Raw genomic sequence first — 16,317 nt, forward strand, 5'->3', positions numbered from 1 at the left:
GGCTATTGAATCTGTCTGGCTCTGGAGATGACAAAACTGTGATATTTGAACCTGAACCTGACTATGGAACATCAGGTGCTACGGTGGCTTGCGAAAGTATTCACCCCCGTTGGCATTTTTATTTTTTTATTTTGTTGCTGTCATGTTCGTTGTGTAAAGGATTGGACCAAGGTGCAGCGTGGTATGCGTACATAGTCGTTTATTATATAAACACAGACAAAATAACAAAATCCAACAGAATGTGAAGTTCAAAAGGCTAAACATCCAACAAGCCAAACAGAAACAAGATCCCACAACATAGGTAGGCAAAATGTTACTGTCCTCTCCTATTCTGGCTCCCAGTTGCACACCTGGTCCGGTCTGGACCCCGGCGCGATGCTTCCCCTCTCAGTCCTCCCACAATGCACCAAGCCCTGTCTGGACCCTGGTGTGGGAGGCACCGACCCTGGAAAGGGGCTGATGTCTGGGCCTGGACCGGCAATCCTCCCGTGATGATCCAAGCCCTGTCTGGACCCTGGTGTGGGAGGCCCCGACCCTGGAGAGGGGTTGACGTCTGGTTCTGACTCTGCAGTCCTCCCGCGATGCACCAAGTCCTGTCTGGACCCTGGTGTGGGAGAGTAGACGACTGGACCCGGACTAGGCACTGGTGGAGCGGACTGCTCTGGCTCTGGACTAGAGCAGCTGACCGGGGCTGGACTAGGCACCGGTGGAGTGGACTGCTCTGGCATGGGACTGGAGCAGCTAACCGGAGCTGGACTAGACACCGGTGGAGCGGACTGCTCTGGTACTGGAGTGGAGCAGCTGACCGGAGCTAGACTAGGCACCGGTGGAGCGGACTGCTCTGGCACTGGAGTGGAGCAGTTGACCGGAGCTGGACTCGGCACCGGTGGAGCGGACTGCTCTGGCACTGGAGTGGAGCAGCTGACCGGAGCTGAACTAGGCACCGGTGGAGCGGACTGCTCTGACCCTGGACTGGACCGTACCGGGCTAGGGACACGCACCACTGGTTTGGTGCGAGGAGCAGGTACGGGGCGCACCGGGCTGGCGACACGCACCACTGGTTTGGTGCGAGGAGCAGGTACGGGCCGTACAGGACTGGAGACACGCACAACTGGTTTGGTGCGAGGAGCAGGAATGGGGCGCACTGGGCTGGAGACATGCACCACTGGTTTGGTGCGAGGAGCAGGTACGGGCCGTACAGGACTGGAGACACGCACCACTGGTTTGGTGCGAGGAGCAGGCACGGACCGTACCAGGCTGGGGACACGCACCACTGGTTTGGTGCGAGGAGCAGGAACAACTCGTCCTGGCTGAACGCTCATTTTAGCCCGGCAAGAGTGGGGCGCGGGCACCAAGCGCACCGGCTGTGAATGCGCACAGGACATACAGTGCGTATCACAGCATAACAGGGTACCTGTATGGTCCCACGCTCCTTAACACGAGTGCGGGGAGTTGGTTCTACTCTGAAACCTTGCTCCGTCAGCCTCTGCTCTAAGGACTGCGTTCTCCTTTTCTCTAGGGTTAATTCCTCTCTCAGCTCCTCCTGTTGCCTAGCCAGCTCCTCTCTCCGTGCATCCACTGACTCCTTCTCCCTGTGGGCCTCCTGCAGCGCCTCCTTCTGAATGGAGAGCTCCTGCTCCCTCTTCTCTATCAGTCCCCGTAAGGTGGTGGTCTTCTCTCTCAGAGTGCTGAGCTGCAGGACTTTCAGGGCCTCCTGCTGCATCACCCACCACCCCGTGTGCCCCCCCCCCCCCCCCCCCCCCAACATTTTATTGGGGCTGCCTCTCGGGCTTCCTTAGTGATCGGGACCTTTTGAGTCACCGTTTCTCCTCCCTCGCTGTCTCCGTCTGCTCCCAAGGAAGGCGATCCATACCTGCCTGGATCTCTTCCCAAGTCCAGGATCCCTTACAGTCCAAAATATCCTCCCATGTCCATGTTGTCTGCTCTTCCTGTTCACGCTGCTTGGTCCGTTGGTGGTGGGATCTTCTGTCATGTTCGTTGTGTAAAGGATTGGACCAAGGTGCAGCGTGGTATGCGTACATAGTCGTTTATTATATAAACACAGACAAAATAACAAAATCCAACAGAACGTGAAGTTCAAAAGGCTAAACATCCAACAAGCCAAACAGAAACAAGATCCCACAACATAGGTAGGCAAAATGGCTACCTAAGTATGATCCCCAATCAGAGACAACGATCGACAGCTGTCTCTGATTGGGAACCACACCCGGCCAACATAGAAATAGATAACATAGATCTACACATAGATATTCACACCCTGACAAAACCAGCTAGAGATCTCTATGTCAGGGCGTGACAGTTGCCTTACAACCTGGAATTAAAATTGATGGGGGTTTGTATCATTTGATTTACACAACATGCCTACCACTTTGAAGATGCAAAAGAAAAAATTTTGTGAAACAAACAAGAAATAAGACAAAAAAACAGAAAACTTGAGTGTGCATAACTATTCACCCCCCCCCCCCCCCCCCCTCCCCTCTACAATAATTTGTAGAGCCACCGTTTGCAGCAATTACAGCTGCAAGTCTCTTGGGGTATGTCTCTATAAGCTTGGCACATCTAGCCACTGGGATTTTTGCCCATTCTACAAGGCAAAACTGCTCCAGCTCCTTCAAGTTGGATGGGTTCCACTGGTGTACAGCAATCTTTAAATCATACCACAGATTCTCAATTGGATTGAGGTCTGGGCTTTGACTAGGCCATTCCAAGACATTTAAATGTTTCCCCTTAAACCACTCGAGTGTTGCTTTAGCAGTATGCTTAGGGTCATTGTACTGCTGGAAGGTGAAACTCCGTCCCAGTCTCAAATCTCTGGAAGACTGAAACAGGTTTCCCTCAATAATTTCCCTGTATTTAGCGCCATCCATCATTCCTTCAATTCTGACCAGTTTCCCAGTCCCTGCTGATGAAAAACATCCCCACAGTATGATGCTGCCACCACCATGCTTAACTGTGGGGATGGTGTTCTCGGGGTGATGAGAGGTGTTGGGTTTGCGCCAGACATAGCGTTTTCCTTGATGCCAAAAAGCTCAATTTTAGTCTCATCTGACCAGAGTAGCTTCTTCCATATGTTTGGGGAGTCTCCCTCATGGCTTTTGGCGAACACCAAACGTGTTTGCTTATTTTTTTCTTTAAGCAATGGCTTTTTTCTGGCCACTCTTCCGTAAAGCCCAGCTCTGTGGAGTGTACGGTTTAAAGTGGTCCTATGGACAGATATTCCAATCTCCGCTGTGGAGTTTTGCAGCTCCTTCAGAGTTATCTTTGGTCTCTTTGTTGCCTCTCTGATTAACGCCCTCCTTGTCTGGTCCGTGAGTTTTGGTGGGAGGCCCTCTCTTGGCAGGTTTGTTGTGGTGCCATATTCTTTCAATTTTTTAATAATGGATTTAATGGTGCTCCGTGGGATGTTCAAAGTTACGGATATTTTTTTATAACCCAACCTTGATATGTACTTCTCCACAACTTTGTCCCTGACCTGTTTGGAGAGCTCCTTGGTCTTCATGGTGCCGCTTGCTTGGTGGTGCCGCTTGCTTAGTGGTGTTGCAGATGCTGGGGCCTTTCAGAACAGGTGTATATATACTGAGATCATGTGACAGATCATGTGACACTTAGATTGCACACAGGTGGACTTTATGTAACTAATACATTTGCACGCACCACTTTTCTGTTATTTATTTTGTAGATCTTTTTTAAACCAGTAATTTTTTTCATTTCACTTCACCAATTTGGACTATTTTGTGTATGTCCATGACATGAAATCCAAATAAAAATCCATTTAAATTACAGGTTGTAATGCAACAAAATAGGAAAATGCCAAGGGGGATGAATACCTTTGCAAGGCACTGTATTTCTTCAGCTTAACCATGATAATAGGTCTCTATTGAAATGGCACAGGGAGGAATAAAGAGCTCTCTGTTGGTCTATGGGCCTGGGCCTGCCAGTCTAGGTAGCCAGCAGCCACTTGGTCTTCCTATGAATCAGTCATTCTCTTTCTGTCTTACTACAAAGTCCCAGAGCCTTGTGCAGAGCATCATGACTGGCAACAGAAGACTGGAAAAGGTCAGATTTAATGATGGTGGCCACGGTTTATCTGGTGCATGCTGTTTATGAAAAGTGCATGTGTGTATGTGTAAGAGTGCGTGTGCATCTGTGTGTGTGTGTCTTTGTGTGCGCGTGGATCCGTGTGTGTGTGTGGATCCGTGTGTGTGTGTGGATCCATGTGTGTGTGCCACTGTGGCACGGGTCTACTGATGGCAGGCTTTGGGAGAGTGGGGAGATGAGGTGAAGAGAATAGGAGGACACCTGGCATTCCCAGTCCTTGGCTACAGTATGAATAAACATGTTTGGCTTCAGAAAAGCTCTCCAGCATTCCATTAATAATGCATTACTGACCACCCATTCCCAGTGAATAAATTAGGAATACTGGAGTGGGGAAGTGCCAGTAGGGCACCTTTCACCGTTTGTCTGTCTCTAACCATGTCTTTCTGTCTCTCCCTCTGACTCCCTGTCGTTCTCTCTGTCTCATACTAGTGATAGTGCATCAGTTCATGTAGTCCACAATTTCTTATCCGATATGGACCCTAACATTGACACAATTTATGCAGCTCACCTCTCTCTTCTTCCCTTCTTCTCCTCCCTCTCTCCCTCTCAGAGCTGGGACAGAGCCAGGTAAATGCAGGGGGTCGACAGTGAGTCAATGTAGCACAATATACACACCCCGTCAGATTGACAGTGTGTTCTCACACCTGACAGACACCACGGAGCGCTCTGGCACAGGAAGTGTGTGCACCCACTCAGCGCACCTTCTTCAGGACACACATCACAACCATACCATGCTGATTGCGCTCCCCAGCAGTGTCAGGCACAGCAGGTTCGGTTCCAGCTATTGCGTTTTAAATTCTGTGTTTTCTAAAGCTGCAAATTGAACCAATCGAGTTAAAACAAAACAAGAAAGTTGATGTACAGTACACCTTATAAAACTAGACTTTTTGTTTCTGTCATGACTATTTAAGGATAAAAACAGATTGGACATACTCTGGATTTGCATATTGAAAGATAATTGACACACACACACACACACACAGCACACATGCACGCACAAACACACTCACAGGTGAACATGTTGAATGAATGACCTGGCTTGATATGGCTTGGTGAAAAGAGCGCAAAGGGGAGCCCACTTGACCTCGATGAGCAGACAAATGGCCACATTAGCACAGAGGGATTAGCACACACACACACACGCATGTTGGCCACCTCGCCACAACACCCACATCCCTAATTAGAGCACAGGGATTACACTCCCACAGAGCCAGGGTTTTAACACTGAAAACCATTTCCTCCACACTCTATAGGCTTCTATAGGATCCATTCACTAGCAACCTGCGGATATCTCTGAACAGAAGGTATTAACATTTAGGACTAGGGCTGTCTGTTAGTTAGTTCACATAATCATAGGAGGCCCAAAGAGACAAGTTTAGCTGACATGTTGTAATTATGATGTGTACAATCTAACCTGTCAATTAGCAACTGAGCAACTGAGTACTTATATGAACTATGCAGACCTACACATGTACACTCACACACACTCACATGGCAAAGCTCAAACTAATTCAGATACTCCTAATCAAAATCAAATCAAAATGTATTGGTCACATACACATATTTAGCAAATGTTATTGCGGGAGTAGCGAAAAGTTTGTGTTCCTAGCCAACAGTGCAGAAGTATCTAACAATACACAACAATACACATACATCTAAAAAGTAAAAGAATGGAATTAAGAAATATATAAATATTAGGACGAGCAATGTCGGAGTGGCATTGACTAAAATACAGTAGAATACAGTATATACATATGAAATGAGTAAAACAGTATGTAAACATTATTAAAGTGACTAGTGTTCCATTATTAAAGTGACCAGTGATTCCATGTCTATGTACATAGGGCCGCAACCTCAATCCACCTTTCTGAAGGTCATAAGAACAACCTCAAAGGAAGAAATAATGTGCTTGAACGATAACAGAAAAAAGCAGTCACCAGAAACAGTCAAAAGCCTGACAAACGTCAATATTTACTGTGAGCCTCCTCAAACACAGCTATCTCAGCCCACAAAAGTCATTCCATGCCTCCAAATATGATCCTCCCACCACCCCTATAAGAACATCAATCAACAATACTGCTGAATGCGCAAACCCAACAAAGCCCATTGAATCGCAGTAAACTAGGTGCGATAAAGGGACTGGAACTACGCAGACAACATTGTCAAACAAAGAGAATACAGAGAGAGGGATAGTGAGAGAGGGAAAGTGAGAGTCAGAGAGGGAGAGATAGAGGATAAAATAATGGATAGACTGTAGCCTAACCGCTGTGGTCCACTATAGACTGTGTTTGAACAAATTCACCATTATTTCCAGGATTGGTTATAGGGCCACATCGATTTTCTCCCCTACAGTCGATGAGGCTCCAGGGGGACGCTAGCAGGCTGCCCGCACTCTGCCCCGCTGTCGAGCTTCTCGCCTGGGCACCCTTAGGTTGACTGCCCCCTGGTCCTCCAGTCCTGGCTTGGAGAACCAGCGGGAAGAAAAAACGAAAAGAGATATAGCGGGAGAGCAAAGGCATCTTAAAGAGCAGGGCTCACGATAAGTCCCTTCTTTACATTCCTGGGATGAAGCCCACTACACCAGACAACGGTACTGCTGCTGAGGTCCATAAAGATTTCTGACACCTCCTAACCTTCAGGCCTCCTCTACCTGTCCTTGTCATTCTCTGGCTTGTTTAGTTCCCCTAGTCTTGGCAGGTTTAGTAGAGCAAGGACTATACCATTGTTACAGTGTGATGCTTCTCTCAGTAATGTAGGCAACCATGGCAACATTGATCTGTAAAACTATAGTTATCCTGGAGACAACATCGGTCATTTACACTCTAAACGTATCTTATTGGAGCCTTGTTTGCCTCGGCAGTCGGCACACTCATTTTACATTTTACACTCCTCCCTCATTGTGCTCCTATAGATCTGAGGAGTGGACTGCCTCTCCATCTCTATCTGCACTCCATTAGGGCTCTGTGATGAGACCGATGGACAGAGGGAAGAAAGAGAAGGTGAGAGGGAAGAGGGAAGAGGGAAGCGCCCACCGCTGAGATAAGCAGCTTATCGGGAGGCTGCATTTCAAAAGCAAATTTACTTCCCACACGTTCGCCTTTAAAATACAGCCCCCCTGCCCCCTTGCAACAATACACCCCCTACACACACTCACACACACACTCGCTAACCCTCCCCACGCCACTCTCTGACTCACAAACATCAATCTGCAGTGACAAGCTGGGAAGCAGCTGGATATTTATCAAACAAAAATACTATTAGTCAAGATGTCGGAAGTGTTCTGAGAAGAAAGGGGGGGAGAATGGATACAAAAGATTGTGTTACTAAAAAGCTTGTTACATGGTGAAATATAGTGAAGAAAGAAAGAATGCACAAAAAAAAGACAAATCAAGCAAGAACGAAAGTCAGATCAATCATAACATTAATTGCAATGATAAAACTGCTTCAGTCAACATCTATCAACAGCAATTTCTCAACTCCCCAGTGTAATCCTCAGATTATAGCATACTGCAACTTAAACCAACCATAACATATGATATAGCCTATATACCTGACCATGGGACGCCCATAACCTTGAGTGCCAAGGCATGAGTGGAAGTGTGTTTGTGTGTGTTGGCCAGTATTACAATATTGATTGGTGCACCCAGAGCAGGGGAGCTCATTAGAGAAACATCAAGGTGAACACACCCTTCCCTTCACTTAACTCCTCCCCAACTCTCCCCTCCCCATTTCCTATCCCTACCCCATCATTATAGGAGCCAGAGGAGCAGGGCACAGCAGGAGCTTCCCATTACACCGTCTGCCTAGCTGCCTGTTGTTTGATTCCACGGCAGCGGGAGAGGAAAATATTTTTCCGATATTTATATTAATATTTTTTATGTTGAATAAATTAATGTGAAAATGTGTATTTCAGAATCTAGACATAATCCATGTTAGAGCACAGTGCACACTATACGGAGTATAACGATGACACCAAGATGTTGTCTGTATCATGTACGGTTTACAGATCATAGGGTCTTACAGGAGGCATGTACTATATATCTAAAAAGGGCCTAAAATTGTCACTTTCCCCAAAAGAAATTGTGATACAAATGTAAAAAGCATGTCAAACATCCTTCCTCCCAATTAAGTTTCTATGTGAGAACTGCCAGAATAATCTGAGATACCAAAAATATGATGTTAAATTGTGAATAAGTATTCTAAAGACAATGCATCCTGTTTCCTTGCTGTAGGCAGAGAAACTCTCTCATTCAATCTTGTCTCACTGCAATTTAAACAAGTTACAAGACAATCTATTCATCATGACAGACAAATAACAACTAAATTGACATTAAACCGCAAAATTAAATATAATTTCACATTCAAATATCAAATTCATTTTAAAATGACCATCCATCAAAGTCAGCAGACTATATACAGTGAGGTAAAAAAATATTTGATCCCCTGCTGATTTTGTATGTTTGCCCACTGACAAAGGAATGATCAGTCTATAATTTTAATGGTAGGTTTATTTGAACAGTGAGAGACAGAATAACAACAAAAAAATCCAGAAAAAATGTTATAAATTGATTTGCATTTTAATGAGGGAAATAAGTATTTGACCCCCTCTCAATCAGAAAGATTTCTGGCTCCCAGGTGTCTTTTATACAGGTAACGAGCTGAGATTAGGAGCACACTCTTAAAGGGAGTGCTCCTAATCTCAGCTTGTTACCTGTATAAAAGACACCTGTCCACAGAAGCAATCAATCAATCAGATTCCAAACTCTCCACCATGGCCAAGACCAAAGAGCTCTCCAAGGATGTCAGGGACAAGATTGTAGACCTACACAAGGCTGGAATGGGCTACAAGACCATCGCCAAGCAGCTTGGTGAGAAGGTGACAACAGTTGGTGCAATTATTCGCAAATGGAAGAAAAACAAAAGAACTGTCAATCTCCCTCGGCCTGGGGCTCCATGCAAGATCTCACCTCGTGGAGTTGCAATGATCATGAGAACGGTGAGGAATCAGCCCAGAACTACACGGGTGGATCTTGTCAATGATCTCAAGGCATCTGGGACCATAGTCACCAAGAAAACAGTTGGTAACACACTACGCCGTGAAGGACTGAAATCCTGCAGTGCCCGCAAGGTCCCCCTGCTCAAGAAAGCACATATACAGGCCCGTCTGAAGTTTGCCAATGAACATCTGAATGATTCAGAGGAGAACTGGGTGAAAGTGTTGTGGTCAGATGAGACCAAAATGGAGCTCTTTGTCATCAACTCAACTCGCCATGTTTGGAGGAGGAGGAATGCTGCCTATGACCCCAAGAACACCATCCCCACCCTCAAACATGGAGGTGAAAACATTATGCTTTGGGGGTGTTTTTCTGCTAAGGGACAGGACAACTTCACCGCATCAAAGGGACGATGGACGGGGCCATGTACCGTCAAATCTTGGGTGAGAACCTCCTTCCCTCAGCCAGGGCATTGGAATGGGTTGTGGATGGGTATTCCAGCATGACAATGACCCAAAACACACGGCCAAGGCAACAAAGGAGTGGCTCAAGAAGAAGCACATTAAGGTCCTGGAGTGGCCTAGCCAGTCTCCAGACCTTAATCCCATAGAAAATCTGTGGAGGGAGCTGAAGTTTCGAGTTGCCAAACGTTAGCCTCGAAACCTTAATGACTTGGAGAAGATCTGCAAAGAGGAGTGGGACAAAATCCCTCCTGAGATGTGTGCAAACCTGGTGGCCAACTACAAGAAACGTCTGACCTCTGTGATTGCCAACAAGGGTTTTGCCACCAAGTACAAAGTCATATTTTGCAGAGGGTTCAAATACTTATTTCCCTAATTAAAATGCACATATTTTTATAACATTTTTGACATGTGTTTTTCTGGATTTTTTTGTTGTTATTCTGTCTCTCACTGTTCAAATAAACATACCATTAAAATTATAGACTGATAATTTCTTTGTCAGTGGGCAAACGTACAAAATCAGCAGGGGATCAAATACTTTTTTCCCTCACTGTATCTTCTCTCATGCCAACTCTTCTTTGCTTCTTACTTCTTTCTGATCTCCCTCTACACTCAAATTAACACTTAAGAGAGCTCCACACATACCTAGTCAGTCAGCCAATCAGTCAGCCAGTCAGTGAGGGATTCTTTGAAATTAACAATTAACATAAAGTCTGTAATTTTTAAGGTTTACACTTGCTTTCAAGATAACTATTCTTACTCCTCTTTCTACACTATAGAATTACCACATTACAAAGCCCCACACATACAGCACTTTAAAACATACAATGATAAACTTTATGACAGTCAGTGAGTCATCATTTGCAATAAGACAACAGAGAGACACACCATTGTGAAGTGTCAGACAGTGGTCCACTCCATTGAAGCTGGCTTTACATTTGCTTTCATGACACAGTACTTCTTCTTACTTATTTTTTTACCACTCAACAAAACCCCACACATACAGTAGCTTTAACACACATACACTGATAAATCTTATAACAGTCAGTCATTCTTTGCAATAAGACAACAGAGAGAAACACTAGATAAGAGGAGTGTCAGTGGTCCACATTCCTTCTTTTTTTTACCACTCAACAAAGCCCCACACTTACAGCACCTTATACAATGATACAACTTATAACATCAAGTCATTTTTGGAAATAAGCCGATAGAGGCACCATTAAGAAGTGGCAGACCGCGGTCTACTCACTATTGAAGCTGGCTTTACATTTGCTTTTATAATAACATTAAAAGCATTATTACTTCTTCTTTCTACCACTCAACAAAGCCTCAGACATATATCACCATACATACAATGTAAGCCAGCAGAGAGAAACACCCTTCACAAATGTCAGTGTTCCACTCACCGTTGATGCTGGAGGTGAAGTTGCCCCAGTCCAGCAGCAGGGAGGTGTTGAACGAGGGGATGGAGGAGAGGTTGAAGAGCAGCTCGCTGCTGTTGGACGGGTCTCTCAGGGTGTCTGTGAATAGGTTCATCTGGAGCAGGGTCTTGATCAGGTAACGCAGCATCTTGCCTCTATAGCTGTCAAAGAGGAGGACCACCGTCCCTCTCTTCTATCTCTCCTTTCAGCTCTATGAGAGACTATATGAGCGACTCTCTGGCTCCCACTCTCTCGTTGTGTGAAAAGTGTTAAATGAGTGTCCTCAATGTATTATGAGTGTCCCAATGCTGGATTCAATGGTAATTCAGCAAAGTCTTACACTTTTAAAAAACTGTCTTTTGTAGGTAAAAGTCTAGGGGCCGGAAGGCAGAGAGCGGATAAAAAGGCAAACTTTTCTCATTAACTGTCAGGCTCCGAGGGCTGTCACACTGGGGGGTACCCCTCTTTCTATTCTTCCCTTTCTTTTATTCTCCTCCTCTGAGCGCATCGGATTGTTTCCCCTGCTCTCCTTTTGTTCTGGAATCACATAACTTCACACGGCATCTGCCGCCGCACAAAAACACCTCACCAGTGTGAAAGAATCTAGCTTCTATCTGATGACCCTTTGATTTGCCTGCTCTTTTTTCCACCCCTCCCTCTTGCAGCCTGTGTCCCTCCTTCCCTTTCTCTAGCCCTCCCTTCCTCTCTCTCTCTTCCTATCCTCAAGCTTCCTGGAATGGTGTGATGGGGTCCCCGGGGGTCCGGGAGAGAGAGAGAGCAGGTGCTGTCGGCAATAAATGTTTAATTATTGGATTAATAATCATCCCTGGAGGCACAAGGGAAGAGGGAGAATACACTGTCACTGTCTTAACACAGCGCGGGACGTGCACACACACACACACACACACACACACACACACACACACACACACACACACACAGAGGCATAGATACACGCACAGGCATATACGGTCACCCATAAATGAATGAACACACACAAATGCAGTAAAATAAACAAACATGAACTGACACTAACTCATGCTGTCTGCTACTGTTTATAATGTCAAACTATCAATGACTGTACAACTTGACAATGAGCTGGAACCCACCCACCACTCCTATCTGTGACTATTAATGAGCATTTATAATAGATTCCAAACAATGCTTTCAAAACATGATTTCCATTATAGTGGGAGCAGACGACTAAATCACAGCTAGTTCAATTGATACATGTATGTATTATGATTTATGACTATGCTGTGTTGCGTCTATGAAATATGTATGAGGAATCATTGTCAAACACAATTTCAATAATCCCAAACTGATTTTGATCTCTTCATTGGGTATCCAGTGAGGTAATTGCTATCGTGCTGCAAATCTAATTTCATAAGTCTAACATTTATATACAGTAGTCAGCATTTTTAGGATAAAAACATGTTTCATGATACTTTTGTAATTATGTCATCACTTTTTGTGTGATTAAAACCTCTACAACAAAAGGAAGACATCCGCTGGTGGTTGGTGTGACACTCTGGCTCCGGGACTTTTGTATTTGAGCCAGGGTGTATTTTGTTATGTTGGGTTTGGGTGTATTTCTAGGTTTGCCTTTCTGTTGGCTTCATTTCTAGGTTTGGTCTATGACTCCCAATCGGAGGTAACGAGTGTCAGCTGTCGGCTCGTTATCTCTGATTGGGAGCCATATTTAATCTGAATGTTTTCCTGTGGGAATTGTGGGTTTTTGTTCCGTTTCGGTCAGTGTACCGTGGACTTCATTGAGTCGTCTTTTGTTTTGTAGTTCTATAACGTTTAATTAATAAAGTCATGTTTCTTGGACACGCTGCGCCTTGGTCATACTTAGACGACATAGACGACCGTGACAGAAAAACCCACCATAATAGGACCAAGCAGCGTGTTAAGCGGCAACAGGACCCTGCTCCTAAGGATTCATGGACATGGGGGGAGATACTGGCTGGAAAGGGTCCTTGGGCACAACCGGGAGAATATCGCCGCCCTCGTGAAGAGCTGGAGGCAGCTAAAGCCGAGAGGAGGCGGTATGAGGAGGCAGCACGGAGTCAAGGCTGGAAGCCCGTGGGTACTACCCAAAAATTTCTTGGGGGGGGGCTTAAAGGGAGTGTGGCGAAGTCAGGTAGGAGACCTGCGCCTACTCCCTGGACTTACCGTGGAGAGCGAGAGTACGGGCAGACACCGTGTTACGCAGTAGAGCGCATGGTGTCTCCTGTACGCAGGCATAGCCCGGTTCGGTACATTCCAGCTCCACGTATCGGCCGGGTTAGAGTGAGCGTTGAGCCAGATGTCATGAAGCCGGCCCAACGCATCCGGCTACCAGTGCGTCTTCTCGGGCCGGCGTACATGGCACCAGCCTTACGCATGGTGTTCCCGGTTCGCCCACATAGGCCGGTGCGGGTTATTCCACCTCCCCGTACTGGTCGGGCGACGGGGAGCATCAACCCGGGTAAGGTTGGGCAGGCTCAGTGCTCAAGGGGGCCAGTAAGCCTGCACGGTCCGGTATTTCCGGCGCCACCTCCCCGCTCCAGCCCAGTACCACCAGTGCCTACACCACGCACCAAGCCTCCTGTGTGTTCCCCGAGTCCTGTGCGTCCTGTTGCTGCTCTCCGCACTAGGCCTTATGTGCGTCCCCAGGGTCCAGCATGCCCTGTTCCTTCTCCCCGCACTAGGCTTTATGTGCGTTCCCAGGGTCCAGCATGCCCTGTTGCTTCTCACCGCACTAGCTCTGAGATGCGTGTCCGCAGCCCGGTACCTCCAGTTCCGGCACCACGCACCAGGCCTACGGTGCGCCTCAGACGGCCAGAGTCTGCCGTCTGCCCAACGGGGCCTGAACTGCCCGTCTGCCCAAAGGCGCTTGAACTGGCCGTCTGGACTGAGCCTGCAAAGCCGCCCGTCTGCCATGAGCCTTCAGAGCCGTCCGCCAGACCGGAGCCGCTAGAGCCTTCCGCCAGACAGGATCAGCCAGAGCCTTCCGCCAGACAGGATCAGCCAGAGTCTTCCGCCAGCCATGAGCAGCCAGATCCGTCAGCCGGCCATGAGCAGCCAGATCCGTCAGCCAGCCATGAGCAGCCAGATCCTTCAGCCAGCCATGAGCAGCCAGATCCGTCGGCCAGCCATGAGCAGCCAGATCCGTCGGCCAGCCATGAGCAGCCAGATCCGTCAGCCAGCCATGAGCAGCCAGATCCGTCAGCCAGCCATGAGCAGCCAGATCCTTCAGCCAGCCATGAGCCGTCCAGCCAGGATCCGCCAGAGCCAGCCAGCCAGGATCCGCCATTGAGTCCGGTGCTGTCCCTTAGCCCGGTGCTGCCCCTTATCCTGGTGCTGCCCCTTAGTCCGGTGCTGCCCTTTAGTCCGGTGCCGCCCCTTAATCCAGTGGGGTTTAGTTGGGGGGTGGTCATGTGGAGGAGGCTACGGAAGCAGATAGTGACTAAGGTGGGGTGGGGACCACGACCAGGGCCAGAACCGCCACCGTGGACAGACGCCCACCCAGACCCTCCCCTAGACTGTATGCTGGTGCGCCCGGAGTTCGCACCTTTAGGGGGGGGGTACTGTGACACTCTGGCTCCGGGACTTTTGTATTTGAGCCAGGGTGTATTTTGTTATGTTGGGTTTGGGTGTATTTCTAGGTTTGCCTTTCTGTTGGCTTCATTTCTAGGTTTGGTCTATGACTCCCAATCGGAGGTAACGAGTGTCAGCTGTCGGCTCGTTATCTCTGATTGGGAGCCATATTTAATCTGAATGTTTTCCTGTGGGAATTATGGGTTTTTGTTCCGTTTCGGTCAGTGTACCGTGGACTTCATTGAGTCGTCTTTTGTTTTGTAGTTCTATAACGTTTAATTAATAAAGTCATGTTTCTTGGACACGCTGCGCCTTGGTCATACTTAGACGACATAGACGACCGTGACAGTTGGTCAACAACACAAGATGGTGTGGCATCAACTCTCATTTAATCTCACTATGAAAGACGAGCTGATGTCTTCTCCTTTATAAAAACTAAACCAAAAATAAGAGAGCGTGATTTATCTAGCCGTCACATCTGAACTGCTACAGAACAGCTCACTGTCAATCTGTTTCTATAAGACAGAAAGATATGATTTCATACTCCATTTCAGATCAATAAAATAATGTCTAAGACTACTAGTGAAAAGGAAGTGGTCTGTTAGTGAAAGATAATGTGACTCCTTAAAACTGTAGGTAAAATAGTGTCTAAGATTACTAGTGAAGTCTAAAGGGTGTAGTGACGCTCAGCACAATGGAGGATCACTGAATATACAGTCTATCCTATCAATGGAGGATCACTGAATATACAGTCTATTCTATTAATGGAGGATCACTGAATATACAGTCTATCCTATCAGTGGAGGATCACTGAATATACAGTCTATCATAAGCATTAAATGCAAGCGCATGCATGAACGTAGACGTATGTGTGTGCATGTGTATGCATGAATGTGGGCTTGTGGATGTATGTACATGTGGATATCTACACATGCATGCTGTGTGTGTCTGTGTATTTGTATGCTTGTAAGAAATACTGAATATATACGTGTGTGTGGGCCAACACATTTGTGATGTATGTGTCTGAATGTGTGCATGTGTATATGCTAGTGAATTTTTATGTCCCTAAATTAGTGTTTGTACATGTCTCTTAATACGTTAAACTTGGCGTGTGTGTGTGTTTGTGTTGGGGTGGTCCGGGTGGTGCAGCCCCCTGCTGACAGCGTCAGTGTGACTCCTATTAGCAGAGCCTTTCCCCCATCGGGTCCTCCCGCTCTGTGTCGGGGACAATGGGAGCCATCCCCTCCACAAAGTTGGTGTGACGACCCCCATCCTGCACCGTTTTCCAGGGGAACTTTCTGGAACCCTCATTTTAAGGGGTCTTCCATTCATGGGGCAGCTGTGCCAGAAGATTCCACATCAGGTTCTAATCAGCCTACAATATGGGGATGGTATGGACCCCATGCAGTAGATCGATAGCCTCTCAGGCTATGTGCGGAAGGCCGTTGCATCATCTCATCCCTCAACCCACACTCAGACCTCACACCAATTCGCCAGTGTAGATGTTGAAGTGCCTCGGTAGTAGCTGGTGAGGTGAAAGCAATGCATAGATTATCTCTATAGGTGATAGTCTACATGGCAGCGTCAACATGTGGATGTGGTCTACCAGTAAAGCATGCTCTCACAATCTCTCTCTCTCTCTCTCTCTCTCTCTCTCTCTCTCTCTCTCTCTCTAACTCTCTCTCTCTCTCTCTCTCTCTCTCTCTCGAAAAGAAAAGAAACACACAGACACATTCG

General features: G+C 46.9%; 1 pseudogene across 1 annotated transcript in view; it reads right to left on the reverse strand.

The window, feature by feature from the left end:
* Window positions 1–11,143, reverse strand: part of LOC311142632 (roundabout homolog 3-like) — a 280,782-nt pseudogene extending 269,639 nt beyond the window's left edge. The window contains exon 1 of the transcript in view: window positions 10,981–11,143. The product of the transcript in view is annotated as a roundabout homolog 3-like (transcript). The remainder of the gene's footprint in view (window positions 1–10,980) is intronic.
* Window positions 11,144–16,317: the final 5,174 nt, after the last annotated feature.

The sequence above is a fragment of the Coregonus lavaretus genome (assembly GCF_964263955.1).
Source record: "Coregonus lavaretus genome assembly, chromosome: 15".
Classification (NCBI taxonomy): Eukaryota; Metazoa; Chordata; class Actinopteri; order Salmoniformes; family Salmonidae; genus Coregonus; species Coregonus lavaretus.